Here is a 15,400-nt window from a genome sequence, read left to right as displayed (position 1 = left end):
CAAGGTCCCCTCAGAAATACTCTAACAAGAATAAAAAGCCAGCACCAAATGGAACACCGAATTTTATTTTTCAATTTAAAAAAGAGAAGTACCACTAAGTTCTTCCATCTAGTCAACGACTGCATGAGAAGATGATTGAAAGCATTAAGGTCAGCGATTCTTCAGGGAAGCTTGAAGGCAATGCAATTTCCAGTAAACAGGACCTGAAGTCAGCAGGATCTTTGTTCCAGCCTATAAAGGCTACACCAGGGAACAGAGCCAGGTTCCAATTGGTGACTGTGCAAGGAAATAGAGACAGTAGAAAACCAGGGATCTAAGCAGAAAGCAGAGCATGGTCCTAGCCTAGGACGATGAAGGAAGGCAGAGGGAGAGACCTGGACCCAGCCACCGCATTCAGAACTTTAGCTAGGTAGTGTCAGTAGCATCTAGACTGCATCAGAGACAGTAGTGTTCCCAGACACTTCATTCAAAAAAAGTAGGAGAGGGCAGAGCACAAATGCCTCATCTAGGAGTTAAGATTGGAAACAGGAGTAAACAGAAGAAAATTCCTAAAGCGATGTAGAAGTACCGGGATTAAGAGAAGACCAAGAGATATACTCAGAAGGGAGCAAGAGAAGCCCAAGAGATATACTCAGAAGGGAGCAGTTTCACAACCAGTACAAATATAGTACCAGGAAATAGAATAGCTTAATCACAGGACTCCAAGAGGGGTTAGGAAAAAAAAAAGGAAGGAAGAGGTAAAAAAAAAAAATGAAATTAGATCTCTTGAGGAAAAAGAAAATTGGAAGAAGACTAAACAGTTTATAACAGAGGGCCATAAATTTTACCAAAGAATTGTGATTCCTGAAAAATATAGTGGATCAAACACAACTAAATGATTCTATCAGATAACAAGAAATATTAGAACAAAGCCAAAAGGCATAACATTTAAAAGAATGTGAGATATTTACTATTAAAAACTTGGAAAAGAGGCTAAGGGGACACAATTTAAGAATTACTGGACTCTCTGAAAAGGATGACTAAACACAAAAAGCTGTACATGATTTTAAAAATTTTCCCTCAAGGGGAAGCTAGGTGGTGCAGTGAATAGAGCGCTGGCTGTGGAGTCAGGAGGACCTGAGTTCAAATGCAGCCTCAGATACTTGACACATGTACTAGCTGTGTGACCCTGGGCAAGTCACTTAACCCCAATTGCCCCGCCTTCCCTCCTCAAAAAAAAAAATTCCTCAAAATTGCTATTCTTATCAGCAGAGCATCAATAATAACAATGACACTGATAATAAAAATAATAGCTAGTGTTAAATGTGGCAAAACACTTTACATATGTCATTTCATTTGTTGCTCACAACAACCCTGTGAAGTGGAGGTTATTATTATCCCCCTTGTACAGATGAGCAAACTGAGGCAGACGGAGATCAAGCGAATCGCCCAGGGTCACACAGCCAGCAAGGATCTGAGGCAGGATTCAAGCTTAGTTATTCCTAACTCTGATTCCTACGGAGCTACCCCCTAGCTGCCCAGCTACTAAATCTAACCATAAGCATAACTAGTGTGGTTCAGTAGGTCGAGCACTGGATTTGGAGTCAGGAAGACTTGGATTCAAATCCTACCCAGTATACTCAGTAGCTATGTGACCCTGGGCAAGGCATCTCCATCCCCACTCTCACTTATTTTCTTCTTTTAAAAAAAGTTTTACTTTTTTTTTTACAATTACATAAAAAACCCAATTTTTAACATTCATTTTTTAAAAAAAGTTGAGTCCTTCCTCTGTTCCTCCTCTCCCTCCCCTGTATTGAGAAGGCAATTTGATATAAGTTTGATATACATGTACAATCATGCAAAACATTTTCTCACTTAATTTCACTATCTCTTTTTTGGCCACATTTTAGAGCGTGATGTATGGATGTGGAAGGCTCTGGGTATATATATATATGTATATATATATATAGACACCTTCTGTTATGGCCAGTGATTTTCTGTTCTGTGTCCTGCTGCTGTCAGATAACTGCAATTGTGAGGGCAAGCCAGACATGAAAAGTAACCTCTTATTCTCTGCCCCATTTGCAATCCTGCTTGCTCTGAACCCCTATATACTTGACTTTGCCTGAAGCAACTTACCCTTTGATGTCACAGCAACCTAATTTCTACCTTGTGGCACTGCTTGGACCTTTTCACAATGTCTATCCTTCAATGGTACATATACCTTCAGAGCATCAATATTTTGTCACAAAACATATTTCATAGAACATGTAGTTTTGAGTTAATTCAGTTTGCAGAAGAAAACTTGAGTGTGTGTGTGTGTGTGTGTGTGTGTGTGTGTGTGTGTCTGCCTTTAGTTAGACATAGGTTTTTATCTTTGAAGTACAGTCAAATTTCTCTTAGACTCTTTCCTTAGGAGCCGAGGCTACTTTCAATATTTCTATCAAAAACGGCTTTTTATCAAAGACACCCTGCTTTTCTTAGGTTCCCTGTGAAATTTTAGTAATATGTCTAACTTTACCCAACACTTTAACTAGCCATTTTGGAGCCTGGGAAAACTTCACAAAACACAATTTCAAATCAACTTTTTAAGGCCAATCCAACTGGGGGGAGAAGAAGTAAAGAAATGGGAAATATAAGATCCTTTGTACATGTAACACTGACTCCCCTGGCCCCACTATCAGAAAGTCAGGTAGGTTGCATTTCATCCCTCCCTCCAGATTCTCTAGTATTGTTAAGGGGAGTTGAAGGGAGGTATCTAGGCTCTCCTGCAATGACTCCAGCCTCCACTGACATTATTACGTTATTTTTAGGAAGTAGTTCCCTGCATCTCAGTTCCACTCAGCCACCAACAGTTGGATTAACTTTTACAAAGGAGTATTTACTTCAAAAGTATAATAATAAATATACATACGTACTTCCCCAACTTATGGAAGACATAATCCTCCCGCCATACCACCTCGGTCTCAGAAGAGATCACAGCTTAATTTATTTCTATAGAGCACAGTCCCAAATTCCAAATTCAAGTGCCCTCTCAGACTTGAATCCAAGACTCCCTGGCTTCTCAGGGCTTCCCTGCTGGTCAGCTGGTTGCAATATCTTGCCTGGAATCCTGACTCTAAGGGCATTGTGGCTCTAACTTTGGGTCTAATAGATCTAGCAGGGATCATCTCTCAGTTCCTAAATTTGAAAAAGGAAAATGACACAGAACAAACACAAACATCACCGCACCATCTGAGGTTTTCTCAAATTGTCTTAGGAGGACAACTGCTTGACCCCTTTATTTTCATTGCTCTACATTAATTTCATGGAGATTTTCTGTCTGTGGAGGAAATCTAGAGAGCCTGGAAATTGCTGGCCTACTCTGCCATCTTCCCAGAATGCTCCCTCTGTATATGATCTCCTAAGAAATCACGAAAGAAAACAGCCCAGATCTTTTAGTACCAGGGGGTAAAATAAAAACAGAAGGCATCTATCAGTCGTATCTTTAAAGAAACCCCAAACTGAAAATATGCAGAAATGTCCTAGTCAAAATCTAGAGTTTCCAGAGGAAAGAAAAAGATTGAGAAAGAGATTGAGTATCAAGGAGCTATGGTTGGTATAACAAAGGACTTGAGACCTACCACTAAAAAGAATATCAGAGTTTGTAATATATTTTAAAAAGTTAAAAAAAAGGCTTATGATCAAGAATAATTTATCTTGCTGAAGTGAGTAATCCTGTTGGGGTTTAGGTTTGGAGTAGATCTTTAATAAAAAATTGAGCTTTTAAGTATTCCTAACAAACACTCCAGAGCCGGGTGGAATCTTTGAAACTCAAACACAGGAGACAAGAAAAACCCAGAAAAATAAATACATTTGAACAATTTCTAGGAGCTAAATGATGATCAAATATGGCTAAGCTCTGTGAGAAAGAAGTTTATACTTGGTGCCTCTACTTGGGTCCTTTTACTTTTTGTCCTATACCATTTTTGTCCTATCCACACCATGATCTCATCTTCCAGTTCAGTTTTCATCTCTATGCAGTTGATCACTATCCAGCCCTAGTCTCTCAGTTGACCAAATAATGAGTACTTAATACATGCTTTTTGACTGACTCATTGACTTATAAGTCCTTCAATCAATTAACAATTATGTATCAAGTTGGAAAGAGCTGTACATATTACCTCATTTGAGCCTCACAGCAACTCTATGAGATAGATGCTAATATTAGCTCCATTTTACAGATGAGAAAACTGAGGCTGAGAAAACTTAAGTGACTTGCTTAGGGTCATACAAACAGTAAGAGTCTGGAATGGGATGTGAACTTAGGTCTTCCTGACTCCAGATCCACTGTCTTTATTCACCATGCCACATAGCTGCCCGGTCTGCTAATGTGGATAAAGTATTGGACTTGGAGTCAAGAGGACCTGGAATAAAATTTTGGCCCTGTTACCTCAGATCTCTATGACTTTGGGCCAATTACTTGTCAGGACCTCTGTCTCTTTATATGTAAAATGAGAGAGTTAGACTTTGTAATTTCTAAGTTCTTTCCAGGTCAGAATCCTATTGATTCTCTGATTCCCTTATGTGCCTTCCATTAAACTGCCACGCCAAGCCATGGTGCTGCCAGTGTCTCATTCCTATGGCTTCTTTCCACCTCTCTTAGGGACCTGAAAGGTCATTCAGTCCAGGCCTTAGAAAAGGTCATCCAGGACTTCCTAGGTTCCTTTGGGTAAATCTCTAATCCGAGACTGGATATGGATATGTTGGACAAATTCCTATGTGGCTATTCAGTCTATGGCCCTCTGAGTTGATCAAACAAATGAATAAATGAATGAATGAAAAAGCATTTGTTGAGTGCTTATCGTATGCTAAGCGCTCTAAGAACTAGAGATATGAATGCAAAAATTGATGTTGTCCTTGCCTTAAGGAACCTACATTCTAAAAGAGGAAGATGAGTCATATAGGGTAGTGGTAGTCAGGTATGAATAATTTAGTTCAGGAAAGAACAGGGATGGTAAACGGAGCTATAGAGGAATAGATTGACATTCGCTTCCTGGGAGTTGCTGAGAAGATGGTCTGGAGTATTGCCACATTTCTGGCAGCAACTCCAAATTTTCCATGCCTCACTCTTCTCTCTAAATCCTACCCCCACATAAGAAAATCAGTCCTATTATTTCTATGAAAATTTAGTCCATGGAGGCTGCTAGGTGGCCAGTGAGTAGAGCACTGGCCCTGGAGTCAGGAGGACCTGAGTTCAAATGCGGCCTCAGACACTTGACATACTTACTAGCTGTGTGACCTTGGGCAAGTCACTTAACCCCAATCACCCTGCCTTTCCCCCTACAAAAAAAAAGAGAAAAAAAAAGAAAGAAAATTTAGTCCAACATAGTGTTTTGAAGTACAAAATGTGAAGTATTGGTAAGCTTTAGGGGTTTAGTTCATTTATAATCATGTTCAGTGACTAAGTGATAGTATACCTGAGTTAACATGAGGAAAGCATGTAAGCCGAGAGACACACATGCTTCATCGAAGCCTAGTCTCCAAGTTCCCACAACAGAATCTTCATCCTTTTTTTAGTTTCCCTGTTCCTTTCCCTAATCATCTGCCAACGTAAATGCTTGCTAAATGACCTAGATTCTCTTTTATAGGTGTTTTTAGCTCATCTAAGGCAGTGCTTCTTAAACTGTGTGTTGAGACCCCACATGGGGTTGTGTAACTGAATGTGGGGGTCACAAAAAATTTGGCAACAGTGAGAGGTTTCTGCACGTACAATGACCAAAGGTTAATTCAAAATCAAAAGTGTAATAAATTCGAGGTGTTTCTGGCAGTACTTGCCTGGGTTGGATTGTGCAGCTTCACTGCAGTCTTGGTTCTGAACACACAACATGCACACTCTTATGGTGTTTTTACTGTACATACAAAGTTTTCTGTTCTTGCAAAAACATAATAATTTAATTACATAAAATAAAAACTTTTAATATTTTCCTCCTGTCATTACTCAGCATATATCGAATTAGCATGTCTTTGGATTGTACTGGGTTAGAATGTTTGATTTTTAATATTACCGTTATCTCCCTCTTTTACAGAAACAAAAATGTTTAATTGTAGCAAGTAAAGACAAAATCCCTTTAATAAGATTTCTCCACCATCACTGCTGTATGTGTGTAAGTGTGGACATCAGTTTTTTAAAATTAAGCAAAACAAATGCAATTTCATAAACTAAAGCTAGTATTTATTTGAGAAATTATTAGAAATATTTATTTATATTTTAGGACAAAATTTTTTTTGGTTATGGATAAATGGCTAAATTTAGACAGAAGAGGGAAAAATATTGATGACAATGCAGCAAATTCTTTGCTACCAGATTGTAATGCACCTAAATTGACAAGAAAAAGAAAATATGTGGAATCATTTCTGCAGTATGGATTTACTTCTTTTCTTTTCTTTTCTTTTTAGTTTTTTTAATTTTTATTTTATTTTTTATTTTTTTATTTTTAGTTTACCACACACGGTTCTACATAATTTTGAGTTCCAGATTTTCTCCCCTCCCTCCCGCCTCCCTCCCCAAGATGGCATGGAATCTCATATAACTACCATGTATAACTTTGCATTGAATTAATTTATACACTAGTCAAGTTGTGGAGAAGAATTATGACCAATGGAATGAATCATGAGAGAGAAGAGACAGAACCAAAAAACAACAACAACAACAAAAAAAAACCCAAAACAAAAACATAAGAGAAGAAAAAAGGCGAGCATGTAGTGCGCCTCAATCTGCATTCAAACTTCACAGTTCTTTCTCTGGATAAAGATAGCATTCTCCATCATGAGTCCCCTGGAGTTGTTTTTGCACCTTACGTTGCTGAGAAGAGTGAAGTATGTCAGGGTTGATCCTCACAGAATCCATATATCTGTGGTTGTGTACAATGTTCTCCTGGCTCTGCTCCACTCACTCAGCATGGTGGTATAGAAAAACCTCTTTGCTTAATTTGTAATGAAGTTTTTGGCTATGGCGAGCATGAAACCAGCCAAACTAAAATGACATATTAATATCAAGCATGCAGCATATTGCAACAAACCAAAGGAATACTTTGAAAAATTTGTTAAATCTTCAAATAAAGAAAAATAATGTTTTGATAAATTTGTTACTGTCAATGCAAAGTATTTACTTGCAGCTTAAGAAATTTCTTATTTAATTGCAAAATCTAAAAAGTCTTATGTGATAGAAGAACTAATATTACCTGTTGCTATTAAACTGTCAGAAGTAGTTCATGGGGAAAAGTATGGGGATGAAATTCATAGAATTCCTTTATCAAATGATACTGTTTCCCAAAGAATTTCTGAAATTATTAATGACCAATTCCAGCAGCTTATTCCCAGGATTAATGGGCAGCCCAAAGTTTGTAATTTGGTTAGATGAAACAACTGATATTTCTAACATGGCACAGTTGTTACTTTATGTAAGATATGTTTATGAAGGAAGCATACATGAGAAATTATTGTTTTATTGCCCTTTGGAAGGGCACATAAGAGGGGAAGATATATATCTTACAGTCAATGAATTTTTCCACAAATGAAGGTTTACAGTGGAAAAATTGCCCTGGAGTCTGTATGGACTGTGCTGGAGCAATGATGGGAGGGAGTGTTGGATTTGTAGCAAAAGTTGAAGCTGGTGGCAATGAACATATCACTTGTCCTCACTACATGATCCATTGGGAGGCACTTGTGGCCAAAATAATATCATCAGTTAGATGTTATGCTTCATGGCACTATCAAAGTTAAAAGCTGTGCCCTTAACAGTCGTTTGTTTTCAAACCTTTGGAAAGACATAGACTCTGATTACAAAAGCTTATTACTACATGCGGAGGTAAGATAGCTCCCAAGAGGGCAAAGTTTAAGCAGATTATTGAGATTAAAAGATGAAGTTGCTATATTTTTGACTGAGCAGAAATCCGATTTTGTTAATTTTTTTCATAATGACTTATAACTTTCAAAACTGTGTTACCTGGATATTTTTGAAAAACTCAATCATTTAAACATGTTGCTTCAAGTAAAAAATTGTAATATATTTATGTTAAAAGATAAATTGAAAGTTTTTCTAAAAAAGTTAACATATGGAAGAATAAGGTAGAAAATGGCTTTTTTAAAGAAATGTTTACAACTACAGATGATTTTATAATTGAAAATAATCTTCCCAAAGATCTAATTGTAAAAGTTAAAATTGATTATCTGAAGTTCCTAGAGATACAGTTTCAGAAATACTTCCCTTAAAATTTTGATTCTAATAAACAAGTTGGGTTCATAAACCATACTCAATTAAAATAAAAAACATTAATCATCTTCCATTAAAAGTTCAAGAAGAATTTGCCAAGTTATCAAGTAATACAGGTTTGAACTGCGAGTTTCCTAAAAAAAAATCATTAAATCGATTTTGGCTTGGGATTAGAATGGAATTTCCAACAATTTCTGAAATGGCCCTAAACATACTTCTGACATTTTGTACTATGCATTTATGCAAAGTGGTGTTCTCAGCATTGATGATTATAAAATCAAGATATCAGTCAGCTCTGAAAGATGTTGAAGATGCTCTGCCTCCTGTAGTATCAAATATTCTACCAAGATTTAATTCTTTATGTAAAAATAAACAAGTACATCTATCTCAGTATGCAAATTTACTTTCATCTTCAATAAATGGTAAAATTGTATGTATACCAAAGAATTGTTTTAAAATAATTTCTTTATGGTTTATTATCAGTAAATGTTTGATTTATATACCAACCTGTCCCAGCAGACGTTTCTTACAGTGAGTTCCCCTAGGCCAATAAAGTCATAGATAAAATGTCTGCCCCATAACTGCACCTGCCATTGTCTAAGTAGGCCACATAACAAACAAGGAAGTACGAAGAAGAATGGGAGTAAAGGATGCTGTCAAAGAACTGTGTGGTCAAAAAGGAAGATGGGGTGATGATGAGGCAAGAGGAAGGAGTAAGCTTTGAATGGCCCATGTACTCCCCTAGTATCCTTGTGCGGTCAAGAGGAAGGAAGGAAGGATCCTAGCACAACAGGCAGACCTTAGAGTTAAACTTATTAGGATGAACTGGACAAGAGTAGTAGTACAGGATGGGCAGGCATAGTTGGATTACAATTTGCATCATTGGAGGGAGCATCTACATCTGTGAGACCCAGAAGCATTTGATATTTTAATGAGATCATAATATAAAATCGTTTGAGGAAATCTGACAAAACTTTGCTACATTTAGAAGATGATAGATGTATTATGTATTTATTGGTAAATAGTACTTTTTTTTCAATTACATATAAAGGTAGTCTTCAACATCCATTTTAAAGTAAGATTTTGAGTTTTAAATTTTTCTCTCTTTCTCCCTTACCCCTCCCTCCACTCCCACCTCCCTAAGACCTCAAGCAATCTGATATGGGTTATGCATGTGCAATCATGTTAAACATACTTCCATGTTAGTCATGTTGTTGAAGAAACAGAACAAAAGGGAAAAAAACCCACAAAAAACAAAAACAAAGTGAAAATAGTATGCTTCAATCTGCATTCATATTCCACAGTTCTTTCTCTGGATGTGGATAGCATTTTCCATCATGAGTCTTTTGGAATTGTCTTGGATCATTGTACTGCTAAGTGTATCACAGTTGATCATTGAACAGTGTTGCTGTTACTGTGTACAATGTTCTCTGGTTCTGCTCACTAAGCATCAGTTCATGTAAGTATTTCCAGGTTTTTCTGAAATCCACCTGCTCATCGTTTCTTACAGCACAATAGTATTCCATTATGTTCCTATGCCACAACTTATTCATCCATCACTTAATTGATGGGCATTTCTTCAATTTCCAATTCTATGCCACCACAAAAAAGAGCTGCTATAAATATTTTTGTACGTGTAGATCCTTTTTTATGATCTCTTTGGATAGATATATTATTTAACTGGGAGGGCATAAACAATAAAAACAGCTGACATTAGTTTAGCACTATAAAGTTTGTATGGCTCTTTATATGCAATAATACATAAATATACATATATTTACATACATTAGCATGATACATTAGAAGGGGGACTATATTTGGAACCAGAAGACCTGAATTCAAATTCTAGCTCTGCTACTTGTGACTTGTGTGTAGCCTGGGCTTCTTTGCCTAATTTGTCTGACATGGAGCCCATTGCCTCCCCTACCACATCGATGGATGTAAAGGCAATCAGTGAATGGGAAGATCTTCCCCACCCATTTGAGTGGGCTTCAGGGGTGGGGCTCTTAGGGTCCTGAGGGTGGTGGCTAGGAGTGGAGCCAATGGTAGGCACCTGAGTTCTGGTCCATGTGATGACATGAAGCCTGTGGTGGGAGGAGCTTGCTGAACATTGGAGCAGAGCTAAGAGGCAGTTGGTGAGGCAGTTGGCGAGAGCAGTTAAGAGCTGAAGGATAGAGGAAGCAGTCACCTAGCTGGAACACAGCTTGGAAATTGTGGCTGAAGTGGTGAAAGCGGGTGGCAGTGGTGGCAGGCGCTACAAAAAAAGCAGGACTGACCCTCATGGAGACCAGAGAGTGCTGAGCAGGGGCTTGAGGCCAGTGGGTGGTCTTCTCGCTGGATGGCCCTGGCATTGTGGGGGGGGGGGAAGCACCAGTATGGCTTGGCTTGCTGTCATAATGCTTTTTCTGTGGCCTCCTGTCACTATTGTGAGATGGGCATACTGGTTTTGGAAGGTTCTTGCCCGGATGTTGAACTGGGGACACTGGTCCATGGGTCTGCTACTTTTGAGTTTCAATAAATGCTTTAACTCCTCTGCCTTCTACTTAGAGAATTCCTTATATCCTGTGATTCTGGACCATTCAGGCATATTCATGATTATCTTTGAAGTCATGAATTCTGCCTTAATGATATAATGGGGTAGCCTCCTTTGATTGGCTGCCTGCATCTTCAAAGCTGATGAGACTGAGTTAGTCACTCTCCACCATCTTACACAATGCTCTGTTCTTGGATTGACTCCTATCTGCTATGCTTGGTGTGGATGCCATGAACTGAATCAGTGAGAGGGTAGGGACTTTTCAAGCCCTGCTTACTTCTATTTTACCATAACTCCAGGAAATGGGTCTAGGAATGTTTGTTTCTGTTTTGGATTGTTTGTCCTAAGTTTCAGGTGCCAGAGGTGATCTTCATAGGACAGGGAATTTGAGCCATGGCAACTTTACAGCAAGGGTCATAGGTGGGATGGTGCAACACCCACCTCAGCATGTGAAGTCAGCTCACCCAGAGAAGCCAGGGTGCCTGAGACTTGAGCCCAAGGTAAGTTTTTTACTTGGAACTGGGATTATGTTCTAACAGAGCTGAACTGTGAACCCAACCCCCTTCTCTTGTTCAGGGACTAAGGTGGTACACAAGGGAAGGGGGATTATGTCTCCCATGTATTGAAAGAAGTAAGTAAGTACACACTTGTGATTATACCTTCTGAGGTAATGTTTCCCTTTGTAAAGTGTTCAGTGTTATATGTGTAAGCTTGGGCAAGTTAACTTCTTTATATGTAAAATGAAGGTGTTGGACTAAATGACTTTTGAGGTCCTTTCTAGCTCTATGATTTAGTGATTTCATTTGATCCTCATAATAGGTCTGTGAAGTAGGTGATGTTATTATCCATATTTTACAGACAGGGAAATGGAGGCTCAGGGGAATGAATTACTTGCCTAGCATCATACCTAGTAATGTCTGTGGCAGAATGCGAATTTATATCTCTCTGCTTTAATTCCAGAATCCTGACAAGTCACGTTGCCTTTTAGATATTCACATTACTTGAGCTAATCCCAAAAGGCTGTCTTTTATTTTTTCTAGACTCTAACTTTCTGTCCCTCACAGTCCCATTTTCCCATATATCTCTACTCTCTGAATTCTCTGAGCACTAGATAAAACGTCAGACCAGGGGAAATGGATAATGGTTATTGATGGTGATATTATTCTGGCTTTGTAGGCAAGACTTACATCCTTTCTTGGGAGATAAAAAGAGATGTTCCTGACAGTGCCCAGGAAGTCAAATCTTCTAGGCTGTATTTTCATAAGGCTTTCATTTTTCACCCGGTACAACTTTTCCTCTGTCAGGAGGGTGTGCTGAGATTTATGGGTCACACCCAGTGGTGTGTTGGAGCTGGCTCATGCAAGCCAGCAAGAAAGCGGACTGTTAAACTGTCAGTGTGAGTATTAACATCTTAGAAATTGGCAAACACTACAAATCCGGGTTTGATTTTATTTTATTTTTGTTTACTAGAGTAAAGAAAGAGATGGAGAAAAATGTTAAAAATGTGGATTAAACTTAAAAATGTATCATGAATTTTTTTTTTTCAGAGAGCTGGTTGTTAAACATTTACTGGCATATCACTGAGTCAATCACAATCTAGGTGTGGAAGCAACAAGTCATCCTGTTTGTGAATGACAAAAAGGCCTCCTCTACTCATTCTCCTCTTAAGAGAGATTATCACTGTCGAAAAAAGAGCTTTAGGGCATCTGCTAATCCTGCCTGAGGAGTTTTTGTGAGCGAAACCTATCAGGGCATGAGTTCCATTCAGTGCTAGGATTACTACATTGCCATTACCGTAAGTATCTTAATACCTTGGCTCCAGCCATGCTTACTACCCCCAGAGACAACCGCCCATGTGACTATGCGTCATGTGGGTTATTCTCATAATATACCAGTCCTCTCTACCTCGGGTGACCTTTAATTGTAACCATCATCTCAGGTAAAGAATGAGCATTTTCTGCCTCTTTATATGACTAAGAAGTGTTGCTATCTTATGTTCCAGTATTAATTGAGGGGCAGCATGGCTTAGTAGAGCCTGATCCTCATTTCTCCATCAATTCTGTTACAGAGAGATATTTAATGAGGACTTTTGTACAGGTTTCTCCAAGATTTTGTAAGAGGAACTCCTATTTTTAAAAAATTGTCACCAAATTCACCATAGCTATTAAAAGCCAAACTTCTCTTTACCTTATTATCTTTTCAGAAACGGACAAGAGGATGCCTGATGGGCTAACCCCCAGTGAATCACTAAGTTTTGCTTGATTGAGAAGTATTTAATGAGACCTAATAAGAACATGGACTTCTGGGGCAAGTCTCATACATAATGGAACTCATTATCTACCCTTTCCTCTCCCACCCTCCCAAATCATGTAACTTCTCCAAACTCTATCCTATTTATTTTGAGGGCATCACTATCATTCCAGGCATATGATTTTTTAAATTCAACCACAACATGGAACTTTGATAGTATTGACTTCTATATATTCATCCTTCCTGTCCCCTCTGGCAGATTGCTTCCAAAATGTCTCCTTCCTAATCTTAGATCTCTCCCTATCTGCTACCTGGTTTCATTCCCTGCTGCTTACAAACAGATCCATGACTCACCCATATTTCAAAAACTGCCACCTGACTTTACCATCCCCTGAAGGTATCCTATATCTCTTCTCTCTTTCTCAGCCAAACTTCTAAAGAAAGCTGCCTGCTCAGGTTGCCTCCATTTCTACTTCTCTCACTTTTGGATTCTTGACAATCTGTCTTCCAACTTCATCAGTCAAATGAAACTGCCTTCTCTAAGGTTACCAATGATTTATTATTACCAAAATTAATTGTCTTTTATAAATTTTCATCTTTCTTCACATTTTTGCAGGATTTGACACCATTGAATACCCTTTCCTGCATTGTTGAAGAGGATCTCCCGTGTGTGTGTTTATGTGTGTGTGATACATTTCTTTCTTGTTTCTTCTCCTACTTATGTCACTGCATTATGATTCCCTTTTCTGGATCATCTTCCGTATCCTGGTCCCTAACTGTAGTTGTAATCCAAGGCTCTATCCTAGGCCTTCTCTTCTTTCTTTATACTCCTTTGCTTAATGATCTTGTCAGTTCTCTGGATTTACTTGTCATCTTTTATGCAGATACATCCCAGATCTATACATCCCTCCTTTGTCTCTCTTCTGATTTCTAATACACATCACTAACTGCCTATTAGAAATTTTGAATAAGCATCTTATATACATCTTAACCGCAACGTATCAAAAAAACCCTTCATCTTTCCCTGCAAATTCACCCCTCTTCTGAACTGCCTATTTTTGTGGAGGGCTGTCCTTCCAAGCATATAGGTTTACAACATTAACATCCTTCTTAGTTCCTCACTTTCCCTCACTCTACATTTAGTTGCTATATTCTTAGTTCTTTGTCCTCTCAGATTGCCACATACATATCTGTTTATCTGTTTACCTGTAGTATCCACTCAATAAAATGGAAACTTGAGTCCATGGGCTACTTTCTGGTTAATCTTTTTATCTTTAAGGCCTAGCACAGTTCTGGCTCATAGTTGGTGCTTATAAAACCTTTGTTAGATTGAACTGGTGAAATTTCAAACTCATTAAAAATATTCCGATCCATCAAAATGATTATTAGTTATAATTCTAAAGACACAAGATTCACAATCATTCTTACAAAAAGAAATGGCATTAGATGACTTTCCTCAAGCCTACCTGGGGCATATCTTGACATGAGGCCATTCAGACTAGCTCCAAAGCAATCAGAAAAGTAGAGAAGGTGGGGAGAAAGAAAACGAGAATGAGGTGAGGGAAAGGGAGGGAATGAAGGAAGGAAGGGGATGAGAGAAAGTTGGGGAGAGACAGGAATAGAAGCAGAGAGAAACAGTATCCAGGTTCTCCAATGCCCAGAGAAACTCTATTATAGTTACCTGGGGTGCTAACAACAATTGCTTGTGGCACTAGGGGATTGTAATAGCAATTTAGATTTGAAGATCTTTCCCACCCATTAATAGGCCATGTGACCTGCTTATATCACAGGAAGCCTAAATGACATGTGGTGGGAGGAACTTACAGAGAGGAAAAGGAAGGTATGCCACAGGAAATGCTGAGAGAGAGTTGTTATGGCTGTTAATGGCCGTAGTGATAGTTAGAGCTGAGGTAAAGAAAGCTGTACTGTGAGTTTGTTTTGGGGAAGACCCCAGCAGGGGGTCAGAGGGGTTTTGGAATGGCAAGGCTCCATGTTGTGATATTGTGTTTTAAGTTCTTTGCTGTTATGATAAAGTGGGCTAACTGGTTGTGGGAGATGAACATTTGGTTATAGGATATGGTTATCTGGTATCTGGATAAATGTTTTACTTTTCTACCTTCTATATAGAGGGTCACACTTTGTGATACAGAACTACATAGGCATATGCACGATTATCGTTGGTGTTGTGTTTATTGCCTTACTGATGCAGGGGTCAATAGTATTGTCATGAATGGGCTGTTCTTAAATTGATTAGCTTGCAACTCAAAACATCTTTAGCCTTATTGTACTTTGTACTCTAGTGAGAAAACAGGAAAAAGTTTTGGTCACATCCATATCAGACGACTACCTCTCCTTTCCCTTTCCCCTCTCCCCTCCCCCGCCCC

Source organism: Trichosurus vulpecula, chromosome 7 (genome assembly GCF_011100635.1).
Source record: "Trichosurus vulpecula isolate mTriVul1 chromosome 7, mTriVul1.pri, whole genome shotgun sequence".
NCBI classification, from domain to species: Eukaryota; Metazoa; Chordata; class Mammalia; order Diprotodontia; family Phalangeridae; genus Trichosurus; species Trichosurus vulpecula.
Note: the sequence above shows the minus strand (reverse complement) of the source record.